The sequence below is a fragment of the Rhinolophus ferrumequinum genome, chromosome 16 (assembly GCF_004115265.2).
Source record: "Rhinolophus ferrumequinum isolate MPI-CBG mRhiFer1 chromosome 16, mRhiFer1_v1.p, whole genome shotgun sequence".
NCBI lineage: Eukaryota > Metazoa > Chordata > Mammalia > Chiroptera > Rhinolophidae > Rhinolophus > Rhinolophus ferrumequinum.
The window spans coordinates 34,747,670-34,767,970 of record NC_046299.1 but is presented as its reverse complement, the minus strand read 5'-3'; the positions used below and the strand labels follow the sequence as shown (position 1 = coordinate 34,767,970).

Genomic DNA, 20,301 nt, shown 5'->3' with positions numbered 1-20,301 from the left:
ATATATATATATATATATATGTAAAATATATATATAATATAATATAATATATATTATATGGATATATATATTATATATCCATAGTTGTCATCAGATCTTCAAAGAGCACTATATAGCCTGAAATAAGTTTAAGAGGCCTAATTTTATAAGAAAGAGGTATATTAAATATACATACACACACACAAAACGCACGTACCAAAGTTTGAGAAAGTATCTTTCGTTCTGCTTTCAGTCCCTAAAGCCCCTACCTCTACATCTTCATGAAGTCCACATCATCAGCTTGGCACACAGACAGTTTCCATATAAAAGCAAAATGATACAATTCCAATCACAAATTTCCCTTCCCAAAGCATCCCTGATTCACATTTAAGCAGTTATAGAAAGCAAATCTTCTGGGTAGCCTGCATTAGAAAGTATTCTCATTAAGTATGTTTTCCATGGGTCTATGAAAACTATAAATTATAAATTATGTATTGATTTTTATGAGATTTTTTAATCAAAGGAGCTTTTAAAGAATCAGTTTATCTGGTATAACATAAATAAATTTTGATTTCTAAAAGTGAAATAAAATGTTGGAAGAATTGTTATTTATCATAATTGACCAAGAAAACTAAGTAGAGCACATTTCTATGCCAACCTTGAATTGCAATTTATAACTCGAATATTCATTTGTATAAAACCACTGAGCTGTGTATTAAATGAAGATTGATTGCATCTGGCCCATTCTATTGAAAACATAATTTTTACTAAGTGATGTACTCTATATTAACATCACATGCCATGTGAGCCCCAAAGCAGAGGAACATTAACATCAAGAGTAAAGGTAATCAGCTAAGTACCTTTTGTACCATGAGTTTCTTTCTCCATCATTCTAACAGAGGAAATAAAATTGTAGCTACCAAATCTCCATTTGCCTATATAATTTCAAAAGATGCTTTTAAAAGTATTATTCAAAGGGCTAACTCTCAACTCTAGCCTGAGTTGACACATTTCCACTAAAAACAACTAGTTATTTGAATCTCTGTGGCCACGATCATGTTTTCTTTTAACTGAGATATACAACATTGTGTTCTGCACAATGTTACATTGACATACAACATTGTGTAAGTCTAAGGTGTACACACATGTTGATTTGATACATTTATATATGGCAATATATATTAGCATTAGCTAACACCTCTATCATGTCACATAATTATCATTTTGTGGAGGGAACATTTAAGATCTAGTCCCTTACCAACTTTGAAGTATATCATACTGTATTGTTCACTGTAATTACATGATTATGTTTTTAAGGAACAACATTTCAACAACTGAAGAAATAAAAGTAATAAAACTGTCCATAAAAATCAATCAGAAAACTTAAAAGAAATTTAAAAAAGCAAAAATGATTTATAGTCCCACCAGGAAAACCAGGACTAAATTTTTGTATAGTTTACTAGACTTTTCTCCATGTACATATATCCTCAGGTTTATATCAATATATTTATAAAACTATAATGTCATTTATATGGTTTAATTTTAGCTTTCTTCAAATATGGATCTAATTAATTCTTTTAAATTCACTGAATAGTAATTCTTACTTACTTTGTTCCACAATTTAAGTAATATGTCTTCTAATTTTTTTTCATTTTCAATGTTCCACTTTAAATAGAAACTGTAATGAATCTCCCTGGATGCATATCTTTGCGCACTTATGTCCTTAGAATAAAATTCCTCAAAATGAAGTTGTCACATCAAAGTGTAAGCACATTTTTAAGGTGTTTGATACATTTTTGCCAAAATTGATGCAAACTTTCTAAAAGGCAATTTGGCAAAAATGTAAAAAACACCTTAAAAATGTGCTTTCCCTTTGATGTGACAACTTCATTTTGAGGAATTTTATTCTAAGGAAATGTGTGCAAAGATATGTATTCATATGATTTTACTGATATGTGGTATATAAAACTGAAAACAACAAAGGAACAAGAAAAAAAATGAAAAAACAAAAATTCATAGACATAGACAATAGTATAGTGGTTACCAGAGGGTAGGTGGGGAGGCAGGCGGTAGACGAGGGTAAAAGAGATCAAATATATGGTGATGGAAGGAGAACTGACTCTGGGTGGTGAACACACAATGTGACATATAGATGATGTATTACAGAATTGTACACTTGAAACCTATGTAACTTTACTAACAATTGTCACCCCAATAAACTTTAAAAAAATAAGGAAGAAAAGAAAGCTTGCATCAATTTGAATAGCCAATAGTATATTAGCTATATATATTAATAGTTATTAATAGTAATAGTATATATATTACAACTGCTCATTTCCACATCTGCTCTTCAACATTGGACATTATAATTCCTTTTAATATTTCATTCTTGGGAATAACTTGAAAAAACAAATGTCAGACCTTCAGGCCTTTTAAAACTGTGGAGAGCACCTTAGTAGTAAAAGGTGAAAGAAAAAAAAAAATTCCAAAGCAATGTAATAAACTGCAATTTGTAATCGCTTTCCTTTTTTGAGAAAAGAAAGCATCCTCAGGAGAGTTACTTGGAACTAATTCTGGGGTAATTATTATAGTTACATGTATATATAGAATACTAAAGAAGATTAAAGGCGTTTCTGCAAGCTGGACAGATAGGAAACCAGGCAATGAATCATGAATCAAATATTCCATGTCTGAAGCTGTTTGGAAGGCCAGGAGTGGATGTATATTTCAGCAATTTGTGAGATGACAGTTTCTTCTCTTCCTGCTGCCTTTACATACCCATACTTCATTCTAATGTGAAATTCAAGACTTGCATAGCTTACTTACTTGATGGTGTTATCTAAAACAGCACTAGAGGCTGTGCACAGACATTTTAAACATTGAGATTACAAAGCTAATTGCAGAATAATAGCAAAAAAGACTTGAAGGGAAATAACAAGAATCAGATGGAAAATTAGAAGGAAAGAAGTGAGGAGAAACTGAGAAATGCTAAGCCAGAGAATAACACATCAAATTTCTCTGTGCTCTGTCCACCCCCATACTTTTGACTGATATTTATCCTCCAAGATCCAGAGAATAGGAACCAAATTCTGAAAATGTTTCTAAGGCCAACCCCTTTTTGTTACAAAGAAAAAGAAGAAGGAAAGGATGAGCAGAAGTAATTGTAGTAGCAGTCACTGTCTGGTAAGCAGCCATTTTCTGAGTTACTGTTGTGTATAACTTAGCTTGGCAATCAGATGAAATGTTGAGGACCTATATCTGGGTTTCCCAAATAATACATCTAGACCAATTAAACACCTTCAATGCCATATTGCTGATGGCTCTTCCAAGTGATTTTTAGTGCCATGTGTTTTTCATCACCATATATCTTTCTTCACCATGATTAAATCACAACGTTATCTCTACTTTCTTAGAGATAAAGAAAGAGTTGCTGACACTGATTTCTTGGGGAAAATGAAGAAAGGCTCCTTAAAACAAGCAAACCAACAAACAAACAGCCTAGGAGGCTTAGCCCTATAGAATACTTTGCATAGCCATTCAGATTTCTTAAAGGCCACATAAAATTTCTTGACCATGCCAGATATGTTTGATTCATGAAATAGGCCATTTGTAAGAATCCAGTTTGAGGGGTAATATTTTAAGGTGCAGTTTGAAGAAGATAAAAATATTGTACAAATATATTTATTTGGGAAAGACTGATACAACAAGATTTAAATGTTCTCTCCTATTTCCCTAAGAAAAGCCAGCTTGCCATGTTTCATTTGCTATAGGAAATTCTTACACATGATCTAAAGTGGAAAAATTGACATTGAAAAAGACATCACTTCCAAATAAGCTTAATATGGAATAATGCTTTTTTTAAAAATTATTATTAAAAGATTAGGGTCAAAGCAATAGGATATGGTGGTTGAAGATTACTTAGTATGTGAAATCTTCCTTTGAAAGGGACAAATATTTCATAGGGAAAGAATCTTCCAAATATGGAATTAGAAATATCAATGGGAGTAATTGTAAATGATTTGAAGAAAAATGCACAGTTTCATATAAACACTTTGGATTGACTCAAATATTTAATTTTAGTTTATTTAATCCCTGCCAGGGAGATTCCAATAATTACTTTTTTTTTTAAATTAGTTTCAGTAGTACAAAACGATGTACTAGTTAGACATTTATACCCCTTACAAAATGATAACCCCCTTCCCCCAATCTCCTACCCCTCTGACATTGCATACAGCCATTATATTTCCACTGTTTCTATTCCTTATGCTGTACTCCACTTCATATATATATATATATATATATATATATATATATATATATATAATTATAGTTGACAGTCATTATTATTCAGCTTCAGCTTCAGGTGTACAGTGCAGTGATCAGGCATACCATCCCTGAAATTGTCTCCCTAATAACACAAGTGTCCATCGGATACCCTACAAAATCTTTACAGCATTATTGATTATATTCCCCAAACTGTCTTTCATATTGAAATATGGAACACTTCACAAATTTGCATGTCATTCTTGCTCAGGGACCATGCTAATCTTCTCTGTATATTTTATATATGTGCTGCAGAAGCGAGCACCCATAATTACTTCTTTATTTCATATGTATGTAATAGGCTAGACAGCTGAGACCTAAAAAGATAGTTATTTCAGTTCCCTGTTTCTAATGCAGTCATTCTAAAATTTGAGTGTCAATAAGAATCATTCAGAGAGATTCCAAGGCCCCACCCCACAGAGTTCTGATTCAGTGTGTTTAACGTGGGACAAAGAAACACATTTTGCCCAACTACTCAGTATGTATTTCATGCACTTCTTTCCAGATCACAGAGAGACACATTGCTCTATGTAATGGATATCGAAATCACTCAGAACAAGCAGTTTTTTGTGAAAGATCTCTTGAGGAGAGGACTCTCTAAATCTCCTGGTACTTCATTCTACTTTTTCATCCCTGGGATGGTCAAACTTTTTTCTTATGTCCATCAAAAATGCACACAATTAACTTAAGGCAAGGTACAACATATTAATAGTCTGTGTGGGCTACACAATTTTTTTTAATTTATGATACTCCAGTACATTTTTCTTTGTTGAATAGTTTTAGCTCTTAAAAGCATTTTACCATTTGAGTTAGTTAACGTTACTAAGACTATTTCTGTATTCAAATGCTAAATCTCATATTACCTTTTCCCTTTTTATCCTTCATTCTTTTTAATCTTTTAACTACTTTATACCTTCCTGAAATATCCAATGAGGATTTGTAAAACATTCAGGGGGGAAAAAATTCCCAGGATTTCCTTTACATATATTATTAGTTCTTAATCCCAATACCTATTGATTGAAATGATAAATGGCAGCTCAGATAAAAATTTAAATTTATAGACAATCAGCATAGCCCCCAAAATTTAAATGTTGCAATGCAGACAAATACATTTGCTTTTCCATTCTAGATGTTATCTGTTTCTGTGTGTGTGTGTTTTGTTTTTTTGTTTGTTTGCTTTTTTTTTTTACAAAATATATATTCTAGCAATATTTTAAAATACAATATATAACAAAAGGGAACTGTGTATAAAAAAGCTAAGTTTTTTTCTCCAAAATTTTGGCCAATGTATGAGATACATAAAAGCAATAAATGCAGGCAACACAACTCCTAGCTTATGAAAAACCTGATATAAAGCACTTCTTAACTAAATTGATAACTAAAAAATTCTGCCTCCAGCTGTATCTGAAGAAGCATTTTGTTACAATGCCCTGCATATCTGTTGGAAATCTGATTTTTTCTTCCCCTAAAGCAGCACAAATCTTCATTTCAGCTACCTTTTATATTGTATACTGTGAAATTAGGTAAATCCTGAATTCAATTTTGGAGATGTTTCTGCTAGAGCAATAATTTGGTGCATTAAAGAAGATTAAAGAAAATAGTAGCAAAATACATTTATCTAGAAATTAATGTATTTCTTTACTTAAACGTAAAATGCAATATAGGCATTTCTTAATTATTAAGTACTTGATTATCTCTCCTGGAACTTCTCCACCTACACTCCATCTTCCCACTGTCATGATGAAGTTTACAGGAGAGCTTATAATGTCCTTGAAATAGTACTCAAAAACACCACCACTACCATCCAAAATTACAGACATCTCAATTTGTTTCTTAATTCATCGTTACCTCTAATAAAATGACTGAGAAAGACAAAACTACTGATTCCAAGGTCACCTATTAATATAATCATACGGTGAAGCTTGAATGAGCTTTGAAGATCAAGTTCTCCAACCGTCTGATTTTATCGGTAAGAACATGGAGACTCGGAGAAGTTAAGTCACGCTCCTGCGGTCACAGAGTTAGTAAGCAGCCCTTTGTCCTAAGACCCACGTCTTGTGACTCTTGAGTTGAAACCTTTTCCCATAATATCATGCGTGGGCAGGCGATTGTGAAGAAGAGACTGAAAAGGCTATTGATACTTATTCTTAAATTTCCAGCCATTAGATGGTCTTTATCTATAAACCTTATCAAACCAAATTTCACTTCCTATAATCTATTTTGTCAAAAGTTGAAAATATTTTTCCACAATTAAAATCATTATTTAACAATGTGTTTACCAGCTATAACTCTGTGTGTGTGTGTGTGTGTGTGCGTGTGTGTATTTAAATTCTATGTAGTATTTAAAATCTTCCTGGGAATTCAGTTCAATTAGCTCTCATGGGGGGAAGTGGGAATGCTGAAATGCAGCCAGCATATGTGCACTTTACCAGTTCTACCTATATTCTCACATGGGCATATCTTGTGGCATCAGAAGGGAGAGGGGAGGTGTATGTGGTTTGCAAATTCTCTGCAGGATTTTGATTTCACTGTATCTAGTTCAGAATGACTTAAAGGCATACTGTGGATTCATTATTCACAATAAAAAGCCCTTCCACATGAACATAAAACTTCAGTACAGGTGGTGCCATAGTTTACCACGAGATTCCCACCATCAAGGAAGTTTTGTGTAAGAAAAAAGTGTAAGGTAAAATGAAAATAGCTCTGATTAGACAAGATTTCATGACCTCCACACTGCCTGTCATGGTGCCTGCAAATCCCTTAGAGATTCATTCATCAGATTAAGGTACATTCTCTAAAAGACTTAGGTTTAAAAATCTGGGTTGCTTGGAAAGGAATTCAGGAACTCGAGTCCCCATTTTCCCTCACTAACAGACAATAGCATGAACTAACTTATTATATTGATTCTCATGTTAGGAAACAGGCTGGCACTGAAAAGATAAAATCAGGGGCTCAACTATTTTAATGCTATAGGAAACACATAAGGTCCCATTAGTGTCCCCACAGAAATTTAGATCCAGGGGTCCATGGATCTTACGAAAAGGTACCTGACTGGAAGTCACACCAAACTTTTCTCACAGTGTTACCTCAGCCTGGGCCAGATTGACAGTGAAAGAAAACATTCATAGAGCAAGATTAACCTTTTACTTCATGGAAATGGAAAGAGTCAAAGCATCAGTGACTTGATTATAATCCCAAGGCTATTCTCCACCAAAGGCAAGCAGTTCATTTGATATGAAGAAAAGCCAGAGTGTGATTTTCTCAGCTTCTAGCGTTCAGAGATTTCCTACACTGATAATATAAGCAGCTTCTCTAAAGTTTGGTGAAGCCCAATAATGATAGGTCCCTAACAGAGGATTTAAATTTTTGTATAAATGTGTTTTATGTGATATAGGAGTGAGTTTTGTCCTGTTTTTTTTGTTTGTATGTTTGTTTTGTTGTTGTTGTTCTGAGAGAAAGACCTGTCACCTTGAAGAAAAAAGCAAGTGTGTAGTGTTATCCAGGTGGTCCTTTGCCTAAGGATCAGTAATCAAGAAGGCTGGGGAGAATACTTACTTTCTTTTGCATTTGTTCAGTGGTTTCCAAAGTTTAGATCATTTAAAATATATAATGTCATGTTATCTTTACAACTACCTGGGGAGATGATCTAAGGCATTCTATTAACTGAATTATTATTCCAAATAATTTACCCAAAGTAAAACGGCTAGTAAATAACAGAGCTGGGTCTAGCATACATGTCTTTTAAACTCTAGTTCTTTCTGTGCTGTGACACTGACATTTTAAAATGACAGAAATACAAAGATACCTCTACATACACCAACGTGAGTGTTCAGATCCTTCAAACCATGACACTGATAAAAAGAAAGGAGAACGAAGGGCTCAGAACAGTTTTCGCTGGCTGATATTAAAAGTGATCTTTGAAGGGGTAAGCAAAAGAAAGGAAGGACTGTTTGTAATAAAGAGACAGCTTGCAAGAGGTTCTCTTCTGCTGAAAAGGCCAGGAAGAGGAACCCAAGCAATGGGAGTGTCCCGTAACAGCCCCAGGTACAAGAAAGTCAATGTCACCCTAGCTGTAACATCTGAGTTTAATAGCAACCATATACTGCTCTATGAGGGCATTTTGCATTTTATCCATCACATTTTGGATGCAGTATTTAATTGAATATACTACTTTAGATGTATATTTCAGATGTAGAATTTAGATTGAATATACTATTGGGTTAAATATGACACTTTTGAAGGAAATCAATGTTTGAATTATTTAATGTATCTGTATCTCTCAAGTATATACAATTAGGGAGAGTTTTATTCTTGGACCCAAATACCTACATTAGGTAATAATACTTTCCTCATTTGTGTTACTCAAATTAGAAACACACTACCGAGCAGGAATTCATAGAGCTCCATAGTAATCTCAGACCTTGTAAGCGACTCTTAACCCTGCAAGATATTAGGGGCAGGTAGAGGATTCACATTAAATAACTCCTCTTTAGTCATCATCTTTTGAAATACAATCATCTACCACATGGACCATGGATTTGAATCTCTGACAGTCAACACCATTAGCTTGTATCTGTATCTACAAAACTATTAACTCAGGGAAAATTCTCTTGAGTATTTTTTACATGAAAATATCTTTTTAAAATACAATTTAATACTATTTGAGTTATAGGCAAATATTATATCTAGTTTAGATCTTTAAAGATGGGAGCCATAATATCTTAATATTAAATACGTATTTGAACAGTATAATTAGCTCTCCAAAGGAAAATGTTTCCTATGCTAAGAAAAATGAGCTTTATGGTTTTTAATAAATGTTTAGGGATATGCATAGTAACAAATCAATCCCACTAAAGGAAAATTTAAATGTTTTCTTAAAAATGTTAATAATCATCGTCCCCCTTTCCACAACTTAATACAGGCTGGCAAATATATAATACTTCCTTTGGAAAGCATTAAAATGCCTACCTTTTACTTTGCTCTGATGTGCATTTTTCACATCATCGCCCTTGTGTTCACAGAATGGCTATCAAAATACATTTTCTACAAAGCTCATTCAAGTAGATTGGACAGCAGGAAGCCATGTGCAATCCCATTTACATAGTGAGATACTTTCAAATACATACAATGATCAGCAGGATACTATAATTTAGTAACAACAACAAGCATAACTATAATCTCCACCATAAGACAAAAGAAGACAGCCTATATTAGCTGTGTATTAGCTGTATATTTAAGAAAAATTGATTGCAAGCTTAGGTCCTGGTGGTAGGATTATTGTAAAAAAAAAAAATTGAATTAAAGACGCAAAGAATTAAAAGAATTGAGAAAAAGTAGAGTGAGTCATCGTCAGCACTGTCCCTTCAAGCAAATCTTCATGTTACAAAGAGATGGTTGTTGAAATAATGAGTTCCCATTGATCCTCTTCACAATTTCTTTGACTTCTCCTTTAATATAGTCTTTTTGAAAAGCCCAGCCATATATATGTAATAAGTGAGTAACTTATCACAAGGAAACAAAACTAAAGATTGCAAGCTGTTGTCTCTTTAAATAGTTATTTAAATATGAATGGAATGATATTGCCATTAGCTAAAGCATAGTTTTGATCCTGGAGCTTCACCTTCTCACGTGTACTACCTGTCAATGATAGCCTAAGCAAGACAAAATCAGATTCCATAAAATGTAAACATTTCGACATACCAAAACAATAATCACTCAAATTTTTTAAAGGGAAGGCAAGTATTTATTTGAAAAACATTTTATAGTATGTTAGACAAAAATTAATACCTCGAACAAAACACACACACGCACACATCAGGGAAATAAACTGTGGGAGAACAGTCATTTTTTTAGACTGTGCTCTGCAGCATCTTAGGTGATGATGGATGTAAGGTGTGATGGGACAGCCAGGCTGGTGGGGAGCCAGGCCTCCACCCCTGTTTCCACCAGACTAGCTTTGCTTTTATTGATTTTATATATTGGACTTCTGAGTAAAGCTTTTGCTCGGAGAATGATATTGAAACAAAAATTCTGAAACCACTGTTCTAGAAGTACCTTTATGAGTCCAGATAAATGTTAATATATTAAATGGCAAAAGCTAATTATAAAGTTGCTTGATACCAGTTTGATTACATACACACAGAGATAATTACCAAAATGATAGTAATAGATTATCTTAATTCTAAGAAGGAATAATAAGATCTATACAAGTCTAACTTCTTATAATGACCCTTCATTGTTTATGTATTTTGTTTTAAAAAAGTTTACACATGAGGCTGGAAGATCTGCCCATTTCCCTGTTCCCTCTCACAGTTTGTTGAGAAATAACTACAGTAATAGATTTGTAACATACATACACCCATCTTACTTTTGGAATCAAACAATAATATCACATAGGCATATCATTTTAGAGTTTACTTTCTAGACAGCGTTCTACGTACTAGGCTTTTGAAAAAATTAAAACATGGTGAATTGTGTAATTTTCTTTGCACTCCATTTCACTTTGAATTTTTAGACAGTTGCAGAATAAAAGTAGCATCTATAAAGGAACAGATGTCAGATTAAAATTACTATGAGTGTCTGATTATCTACTAGTTTGCAAAGGACAAGACAAAGGTAACATATAACTGAAAATATTAACAGATTCAGCATTTAGAGTAGAGCTGCCCAACAGAAATGCAAGGCAAGTCAAAGATTTAATTTTAAATTTTGTATTAGCCATACTAAAAATAGAAGCAGGTGAAATTAATTTTAATATTTTATTTAACCCTATATGTCCAAAATTTATTATTTCAATACGTAATCAACATAAAAATTATTAATGAGATATTTTACATTCATTTTTTATGTTAACTTTTTTAATTACAGTGTGTATTTTATACTTCTAGCACATGTCACTTCAGATTAGTCACATTTTGAGGGCTCAATAACCACTTGTGGCTAGTGGCTAACATATAGAGCAACTTAACTGTACAATATTTTAAACATATAAAATTATAAAATACATCTTCCCTTGATATAGAAAGCATTCCATATTTCCTCAATCATCTTATGGCAAATATTTTCATATTTATATGTAATTTGTTCTGGTGTTATCTACCCTCAATATCTATCTCTTACTTTTTTTAGAGTAGGCTGCTGAGTTCAACCACCTCACTGTCCTCAGTTTCATGCAAAAAGCCTTCCTGTCAACCAATATAAATATAAATCTTTTCTGTCCTCGCAGGCCCAACACAAACTCCAGCACCTTCAAGAACATATTCTTGATTATTCTACATGGTCTGTAGCACATAATATCTATATCATTATTTTTGATGTTTAATTGTAGATTGTGTTACATTCTTTTCAATTACCATAAGTTTACTTTGAATTCTAGGTTCTTGGGAATAAGGATCATGCTTTACACTTTTCTTGTCTCCCCCATCAACATTATCTACTAGAGTATTTTTAACGTATATAATGGAAGCACTTTACATAATTCTTCTATAATTTTTAATTTATTGTCTGTCTCAAAGTCATGATCCACGATGCTTATATTGCTTTATAAAAAAACACAAAAACTGATAGATGTAAAGGAAAAGAAAAAAATTCTTTCAATCAGAGCTGTTCAAAGGAGAAATGAGTTGGTCATGAGTGTTTCATTATTGAGAGTATTCAAGAAGAGTATAGTTAGCCATTTGTTTGGATATCATAGGGAGGTATCTTAACCAAGTAGATGGTTAGATGTGATAGTGTCTAAATACCATCTGATTTTAAGATTCTATACACAAGAAGCTAACGTGTGAAAATCCAAATTTATGATGCATCTGTTGTTTCAGGATCTGTCAGTCTGTAATAGAGAACTGGTTAAGTAAATAAACAATTGTCAGCTATTTAAAAACCTGATTAGGTTCCATTTACCCACAAATATAAAGTTAAATGTGGCTAAGTTGGCTTACAGTTCTAACAACAAAAAAGCAATTATAAATCTAATCAGCTGTGCAGAAACTGTTTTCTATAAGGGAAGATGCTTACTGGCCTATTCTTGGATGTTGTTTGTTTATTTGTTTGTTTGTTTGTTTGTTTTTCAGCAACAGCTTTCTAGCTTCCAGTGACTTAGATGTAAATTGCTATGGGGATCGTTTACTAAGTAAGACCACGAGAGGATTTACTTCCCAACTGTAGTCCAGCCCTAAATAATCTCTCCCTCTCTTTAGTGCTAAGAATGAAAGACAATAAATACAAAGCCTTCAGAATCAGCCAGCTATCAGTTCTCTGGATAACCAATATAAATCAGCATTGAGGCGGCCCGGTGCCTCAGGCGGTTGGAGCTCCATGCTCCTAACTCCGAAGGCTGCTGGTTCGATTCCCACATGGGCCAGTGGGCTCTCAACCACAAGGTTGCCAGTTCGACCCCCGCAAGGGATGGTGGGCTGTATCCCCTGCAACTAGCAATGGCAACTGGACCTGGAGCTGAGCTGCACCCTCCACAACTAAGACTGAAAGGACAACAACTTGAAGCTGAACAGCACCTTCCACAGCTAAGATTGAAAGGACAACAACTTGACTTGGAAAATAAGTCCTAGAAGTACACACTGTTCCCCAGTAAAGTCCTGTTCCCCTTCCCCAATAAATTCTTTTTAAAAAAAAAGAAATCAGCTTTGATCTGCCCTTAAAGCATGTCAAATGGGGCCACCCTCTCCTTAAGCACCTAGGAGTGTATACAGCTTAACAGTTGGGTGGCGACCCTATATTGGCTTAAAATCTCAGAGTCAGGAGGATCTAAAGCAAATTCTCAAGTTCAGAATCAATTAACTCAACTCACAAGTATAAAAATTAGCTCTTACTGCATACTTTAAGAGAGAGAGAGATTAATATCAGTAGCCAATTCATATGTGTATGTAATTTTTTTTAATAGAGCTCTGATTTGATTCCAAAGCATAATTGAGAGGACTAACATTTCAAATTGAATTGCTTCACAGTTAACGGAGCCTGTGGGGAGCCCAAATAGTCTCATCTCATCCCGCTCTGCTTTCCTCCGTGACAACACACCTCAAGAAGTAACAAAATTTCTGGATGGCTGACCTAAACTAGCCCATTTCTTTAAACAGCTTATCTGGAATTCATGCTGCCCTCTCCTAAAAGTTACTTTGAAGGGAGATAAAATCTTCTTTGAATGGCAGGGAGCAGTGATGGTGACCACTTCACTAATGTGCACTTTCATTTATACAGCATAATAGTTCTGTGAGTTTGCTGCAGGTGCCATAGCTCAGCTGGTGACAAACTAAAGAAATAAACAAAGACTTCCACAACCTAGGAAGTCCCGTTTTGCTCTGAAAGCAGAAAGACCTGAGTTCTGATCAGAGACTGCCTCTAGCAATCCTGTGTCCTTAGTAATTCACTTAACCTCGATGCACTTCAGTATCATCCTGGGTAAGACAAGACGAAGCCACCCATTTGGGTTAGGGACTACTGAAGCAAGTAAATGAAAAAGCAGCTGGCCCACGATGGGTCCCCAACAAAAGTGAATGGATTCCTTGCCACTGGATGACAAATGGGTTATATAGCCAGAGAATTATCAATAGGAGCGAAATTGATGTTCCAGATGGGTCAAGGTGGAAACTCCAGGCTTGCTTGGGGCTTGACGGACTAGATCCAGATAAGCAGGGAGGGCTATGCTGGGTCAGGAAAGAGGCTCACTCAGTAAGCCTTTTCAGTTGGGAGTCAGAAAATCATTAGCAACGTAAGGGACGAGTCAGGTATCTGGGGAATGGCTAACTCCAGAGAAAAATCGGAGCAGCCACAGAGAGTATGACCCAAAGGATGAACTGAGCTAATAGCTGCTTGGGTCAGAATGGATTTCCCATCCAGAGTTAAAGGATTCCTGTCGCAATGATCCTAGGATTCGCAAGAATCCTGAGAAACCTCAAATCAAAGCAACAAAATTAGGATGTTAAAAATAAAAAGTAAGATTGTCCAGGGAGCTTCAAGGAAAAAATACCTTACCATGCTACCAAATAGAGGTAGCAACTCAGAGGGTTAAAATATCACATTAAGAATTTCTATTTCACAGTTTACAATTCATATTTTAAAGATCATATTAATTGAAACAGTTATCCTGTGCCAGTACATTCTGAAAGTTTTGTTTTGTTTTATTATTTTTTACATTATGTGCAGTTGGAACATGTTGCTTAAAAATGTTAAAGCTATCAGCAAACACTTATAGCAAAGCACAGAGCTCTCGAAATGAAATCCAGACCCAGGTAACTTTTACTCTCTTTGACCATAAGCCTATCAATTTAATGATCAAGCCAGTCTTTTTGAGGACAACTAACTGTACTGAGATAATAAAATATTATTGAACAGATCATCTCAGTTGTGCCTGAATACAGAATATTTTGCTTCTAACATTTTTGGGGGACAGTGCTGCTATAACTGATTTGTCAGTGATATAAACATGAAGAGACCATCTAAATTCTTTTATGCTTTTTTTTTTTTAAAAGCAATTCAATGGGAATTGACATTTCACAATACAAACAAATTGGAATCTAGAAATTCTCATCTTTTCCAAAGAGGTGGAAAAGCAATATTGCCATATATTGTGGGTTCTGATCATTATACAATTTCTTTCTTAATAGTTTCTTCCATGACATTGTTTCTGTGTTTTGCCGATTTTTTCCCTAAATATACGCAACTACTGTATTCATATAGTAGTTAAATACAGCCATCCTATCTTGAAAAAGAGTCAAGCACCAACGCACACCCCAGTGTAGAGTTGCCAGATAAAATATAGGACACCCAGTTAAATTTGAAGTTGAAATAAGCAACAATTTAGGCAAACTGCCATAGTCTCAATAGCTTACTAAAAAGATTATATTTAATTTGTAATTTCATTAAGCACCAAAATAATGAATTGGCAATTATTTGATTTCCAATATAGGCTCATATCACCTGTTTCTTTTACTCAAGTATTAGTGTTTTACAGTAATATGCAATAGACATGTACTGCCTGCAGTACCTGACACAGACCTCCTAAAACTTTAGGAAATAGGGGTGCTAAGAGAATCTTTTGTGCTAACATTTAGTCTTTGACTGGGTTCCTGACACAGAGCTCCTAAGACCTTTATAATTTCTTTATGACAGGAGTGTATGACACAGAGGTCCTAAATGCCTTGGAATTTCCTGGGGGATATGAATGTCTTTTGTTCTAATGACACAGCCCCTGATTGGCCCCTGGATGGGAGCTGGTCACCAGAAAGACTAAACCATGAATAGAAGCTTGGAACTTTCAGCCCAGCCCCTTTACTCTGGAGAGGACAGAAAGGCTGGAAATAGAGTTAATAACTGACCACGCCTACGTGATGAAGCCTTCAAAAAAAATCCCAAAAGTATGGGTCTCAGAGCATTTCCGGGTTGGTGAACCCATCCCCATGCCAGGAGGATGGCACACCCCAACTCCACAGGGACAGAAGCTCCTCTGCTTAAGACCCTTCCAGACCTCGCCTTATGTGTCTCGTCATCTGGCTGTTCATCTGTATCTTTTATTATATCCTTTATAACAAATCTTAAATGTAAGTAAGCATTTCCCTGAGTTCCGTGTGCCATTTTATCAAATTGTCAAATCCAAGGTGGGGGTCGTGAGAACCTCAATTTATAGCCAGTTGGTCAGAAGCACGGCTGACAACCTGGACTTGCAATTGGCATCTGAAGTAGAGGGGAAGCGGGGGGATCACAGTCTTGTGGAACTGAGACTTTAACTTGTGGAATCTAATGTTAACTCAAAGTCAATAGTGTCAGAAGTGAATTGAATTGTAAGACACCCAGCTGGTTTCGCAGAATTGCTTGATGTGTGGAAAGCACACACATCTGGTGTCAGAAGTGCTGGAAGTGTGGCAGGAGTGTGAGAGTAAAGGGAACACAGGAGTTTTTCTAAGACAACATGTCACAGTCAGTAAAATCAAACACTGCAAATAGTTCTTAGGCAATGCTTACAACAATTGCTGCAATATTTAACCACAAAACCAGCTGGGAGTCAAAAAGGAAAATGTAAGGTTTTATGAAATTATACACCTGGATACGATTGCCAGGTTTAGCAAATAAAACACAAGATGCACAGTGAAATTTAAATTTCAAATAAACTGAAAAATAAATTAATATAACTGTAACTTATGCAATATTTGAGATTCACTTGTGCTAAAAAATTACTCATTGCTTATCTGAAGTCAAATTTAACTGGATGTCCTATTTTTTTTTTCTTTTTCTGGTAACCCTATATCTGGGGGATTCACCTAGTCTGAGGGCTCAGAGAAGTTTCCCTGAGGAAGTGAATTGATTTGAAATGACTGTGAAATGATATTTAAAAGTGTTATGACAGGAATAAAATGCTTTTGCAGGAGACCCATAGAGATTGTCCTAGTTGCCTACGCTAAATTAAAAGCGTTTTCCTATGTAAAGCTTGATGGTCTGGGTTAGCTTGATTCTACTCTGTTTTTATTATAACATGCACAGATTCTTCTCAGAGCTCTTGACACACTATCTTTGTGATTTCTGGATGGTCTTGCTGATGAGCAAATAAGCTCCTAAAGGCAGCAAACAATCCTCCTCTATGATACACCCAGCAGCTAACTCAATGCCAGACACATACATTTTAAAGCGTTAATAAATGTTTTAAATAAATGAGAAAAATGTAAACTGTATTTTGTGGTAAAGTGGACACTAGTCAATAAATGTAAAATTGTTACAAATTAAATATTTTTATTCTACTTTAATCCCTGTTTCATCTACTAGTGATTTCACAGTATGCTCACATGCATAAAATATTCAGAAAAAAATGATAAATATATTATTGGGGAGCAAGTCAGTGTGGGATCACACCTGCAGAATTACGGCTGCTATTTGGAGATTAAAAAGCAGATACTTAGTTGTAATATATGTTAAGAACAAATGCATAAGCCCCCAAAGAAAGGGCCACAAAGCTTTTGAAAGTCACATGCACCTGATTAAATGCTAGAGATTGACATCTGTCCCCTGAGAAGTAGCTTAATAAAACAAGAATTACAAATGAATCTTCCAGGGGATATCTAGGAAAAAATGCTTGAGAAAGATATATTGAGAGGTCAAAACTAGTGCTATTCTAATCAGCTCTAAACCTACAGTGCATAACAGCTGAAGCTAGCACCCCACATAGCAAAGAACTTACTATGCACCGGTGTCCGCACCAAATTCATATGTTGAAGCCCTTGACCCACAATGTGACTACTTGGAGATAGTGCTTTTAGAAGGTAATTAGTTTAAATGAGGTCATATGGGTGTGACCCTAATCCAATAGGATTGAAGGCCTTATAAGAAGAGGAAGAGGGAGATAACGCTTTCTCTGCTTTTGTACCAAGGAAAGGCCACATGAGAAAACAGTGAGACGGTGGCCACCTGCAAACCAGAAAGAGAACTCTCCCCAGACCCAACCATGCTGGCACTCTGATCTTGTACTTCCAGCCTCCAAAACTGTGAGAAAATAAATTTCTGTTGTTAAAGCCTTCCAATCTGTGTTGTTTTGTTATAGCAGCCTACACAGACTAACACAGAACTGAAATAAAAGGTAGTAAGTATTTTCTAATAGAAGCCAGACAATACCCCTGCACTTCTCAGTTCAGTATTCATTCCTAAAATGTCAATGATTTAAAGTATGTATATTTCATAATCTCGTCTTTTCAACTTCAAACTTGTCCTGCTTCCAAACTAATGAAAGGCAGGTCATTTCTTTGCAAGTTCATTAAAGCTGATCTGAAATAAGATGGTCACTATATAATTTAAGCAAAAGTAAAATGAGGAGTGGCTTTTAACTACATTCCCCATGCTTCCTCCTTACCATTGAAATAGGTATCAGACCAAAGGTAATAGTGAAACAGTGACACATATTCTTAAGACAACTTTCGCAAATAAAAATAAAAACTCTGATAGCCTCTGAGTAGATGCTATTTTGAGAACTCCAAGAATCCTTAGTTACCTGAAAGGTGGAGCTATACATTTGTCAGTTTATAAATATGCATAATTACCTCAAAAATATTTTCATCTTCCTAAATAAGAACAGGTAATAAAAGTTTAGGTTCTTCAAAAGATCTGTACCATTGTTTTCATGAACGTCTGTTTCACCTCAAACATCCAGTTTAAAGCTACAAAATATTTTCTAAGAAATAATCATTTCAAAGAACATTTTGGCATGGTCTCTCTTTTTTAACTATTGAAATGCTACCTTCAGACTCATTTATATTCTTCCCAACAGAATGAAGCCTTGACCATATAAGCCTTTTAGTATGACTTAATTTCCTGCAGGAAATAGCCTCTTGTTAATAGAATGTCCTTAGAAAAATAAAACAAGAGCCAAATACCAATGTATTAAAAATATCATAAACAAATTAAGCATCACAGAGTCCGAAACATTCCCTTTAGCACACTCTCAGTGTATCTTATCCCATAGGCAGACCTACATGACAACTCCAATTATAAAGTGACTGTTATGTAATGAACATAGAATCAGAAAAGGGGACTGGGTTAGTTGTGTTAAAAACATAATAGCATCTATCAATAGACAGATTCAGTTATTTCTACCATTAAAACCATAATGTTCAAAGTCTTTTTACTAGACTCCCTTCTCTCTTGGATGAGACTGGATGGGCACTGCAAATATCTGGGGGTTCAAAGATTTTACCAGGTGTACCATCATCTTTCTGGAGAGGCAAAATGCATCATTGGTAATCATATAATTGGACTTGAAATAATAAAAAGACAATGGTTCTGAAGGCCAGGAGCTCTGGCTCAAATAAGGGCCTCACTTGGCTTCTGGTTTATAATCTGTACACTTCATGGGACTAGGCGATGTGATTTCTAAGGTACTTTATGACCTAATGTCTTAAAAGTCAAAAGTGTTCTATGCTAGAAAGATTAAAAGGTCACTTACCACGTGTGTCAGTAATCTATTAACGTTTCCTGGAAAATGCCACTCATAGGGCTTATAGACCTACACACTCAAAACTGCGGATTTATGGGGAATTAACTCATTTTCCATGAATTCTTATGACCTGAATCGTCCTTACATCTGTGCCTTCAGGCATCCGAACAGGGCCACTTGTGATTCTGGCAGAACATGAGCAGAGGTCTCTGTGAAAAGTACACGAAGGCAAGTGCTGCCTCTGATCAGTGAGTGACTTTCTTCTTCAATAGATCGTCCCTAGAGGGCCCAGAGGAAAATCTAGAAACAATGACAAGTGCAGCCTACTGCTTTGCAAGGCAGTGCACTCTTTTTCACTTTAGGCAAGCACCTGCACATTTTTCAGTCTGCGTTGATAATGAGTGTGGACTGCAGGTGACATGGCTAGTGTTGAATTATTTCTGCTATGCGAATAGTTTATCTTTTCTTTCTTTATATTTGGAAATGCTGACTTCTCTGACAAGCTAAGACCCTCAATCACACCAGATGAAATAACAGCATGCAAAGATTCACACTTCCTCCAGGCCGTTGGCTGAGATTGGTGAAGATCGAGAATGACAAGAGATTAATAGTTCTTCAGAAATGAGGTAGTAACCAGAGCAGCTGCCCTACAAGCTCCAACACACATTCAGTAGACGAAACAACACAGCATGCAATGAGTATATCAAGAAAACGATATTTGTTGCTAGATCTAGAAGGGAACTCTACTAAGGAGAGGAAGAGGACAGACCACTAATGTGCTGCCCACTCTCGTGATGGAGTGAATGCTTTCAAGTAAGAAGGTGCAGAAGGTGTGTAGGAAGAGCTTCACAGTGAAGCACAATCGCTGAGTCAAAGGAGTAACTCCCAGCTGGAGAGGATGGCCCCAAAGTGAAGGGAATCCCAGGTCGATATGCAGATACCTAGGATTTTTTTAATGTGAACTACTCTTGACCCCCAAATTGCTCACAATCCTATATAGGTTGATTATTTAGTTTGTTTTATACAAAATACCAAATAATGGCACACAGTGTGTATGAGCCCAAATAAGAAGAGGA

General features: G+C 35.3%; 1 protein-coding gene and 1 pseudogene across 2 annotated transcripts in view; both read right to left on the bottom strand.

Moving 5' to 3' along the window:
* The window catches only part of PRKG1 (protein kinase cGMP-dependent 1), a 1,124,480-nt gene that overhangs the window by 408,214 nt on the left and 695,965 nt on the right, over positions 1-20,301 (bottom strand). The window lies entirely within an intron of this gene.
* On the bottom strand, positions 4,469-4,567 carry LOC117036503 (uncharacterized; annotated as a pseudogene).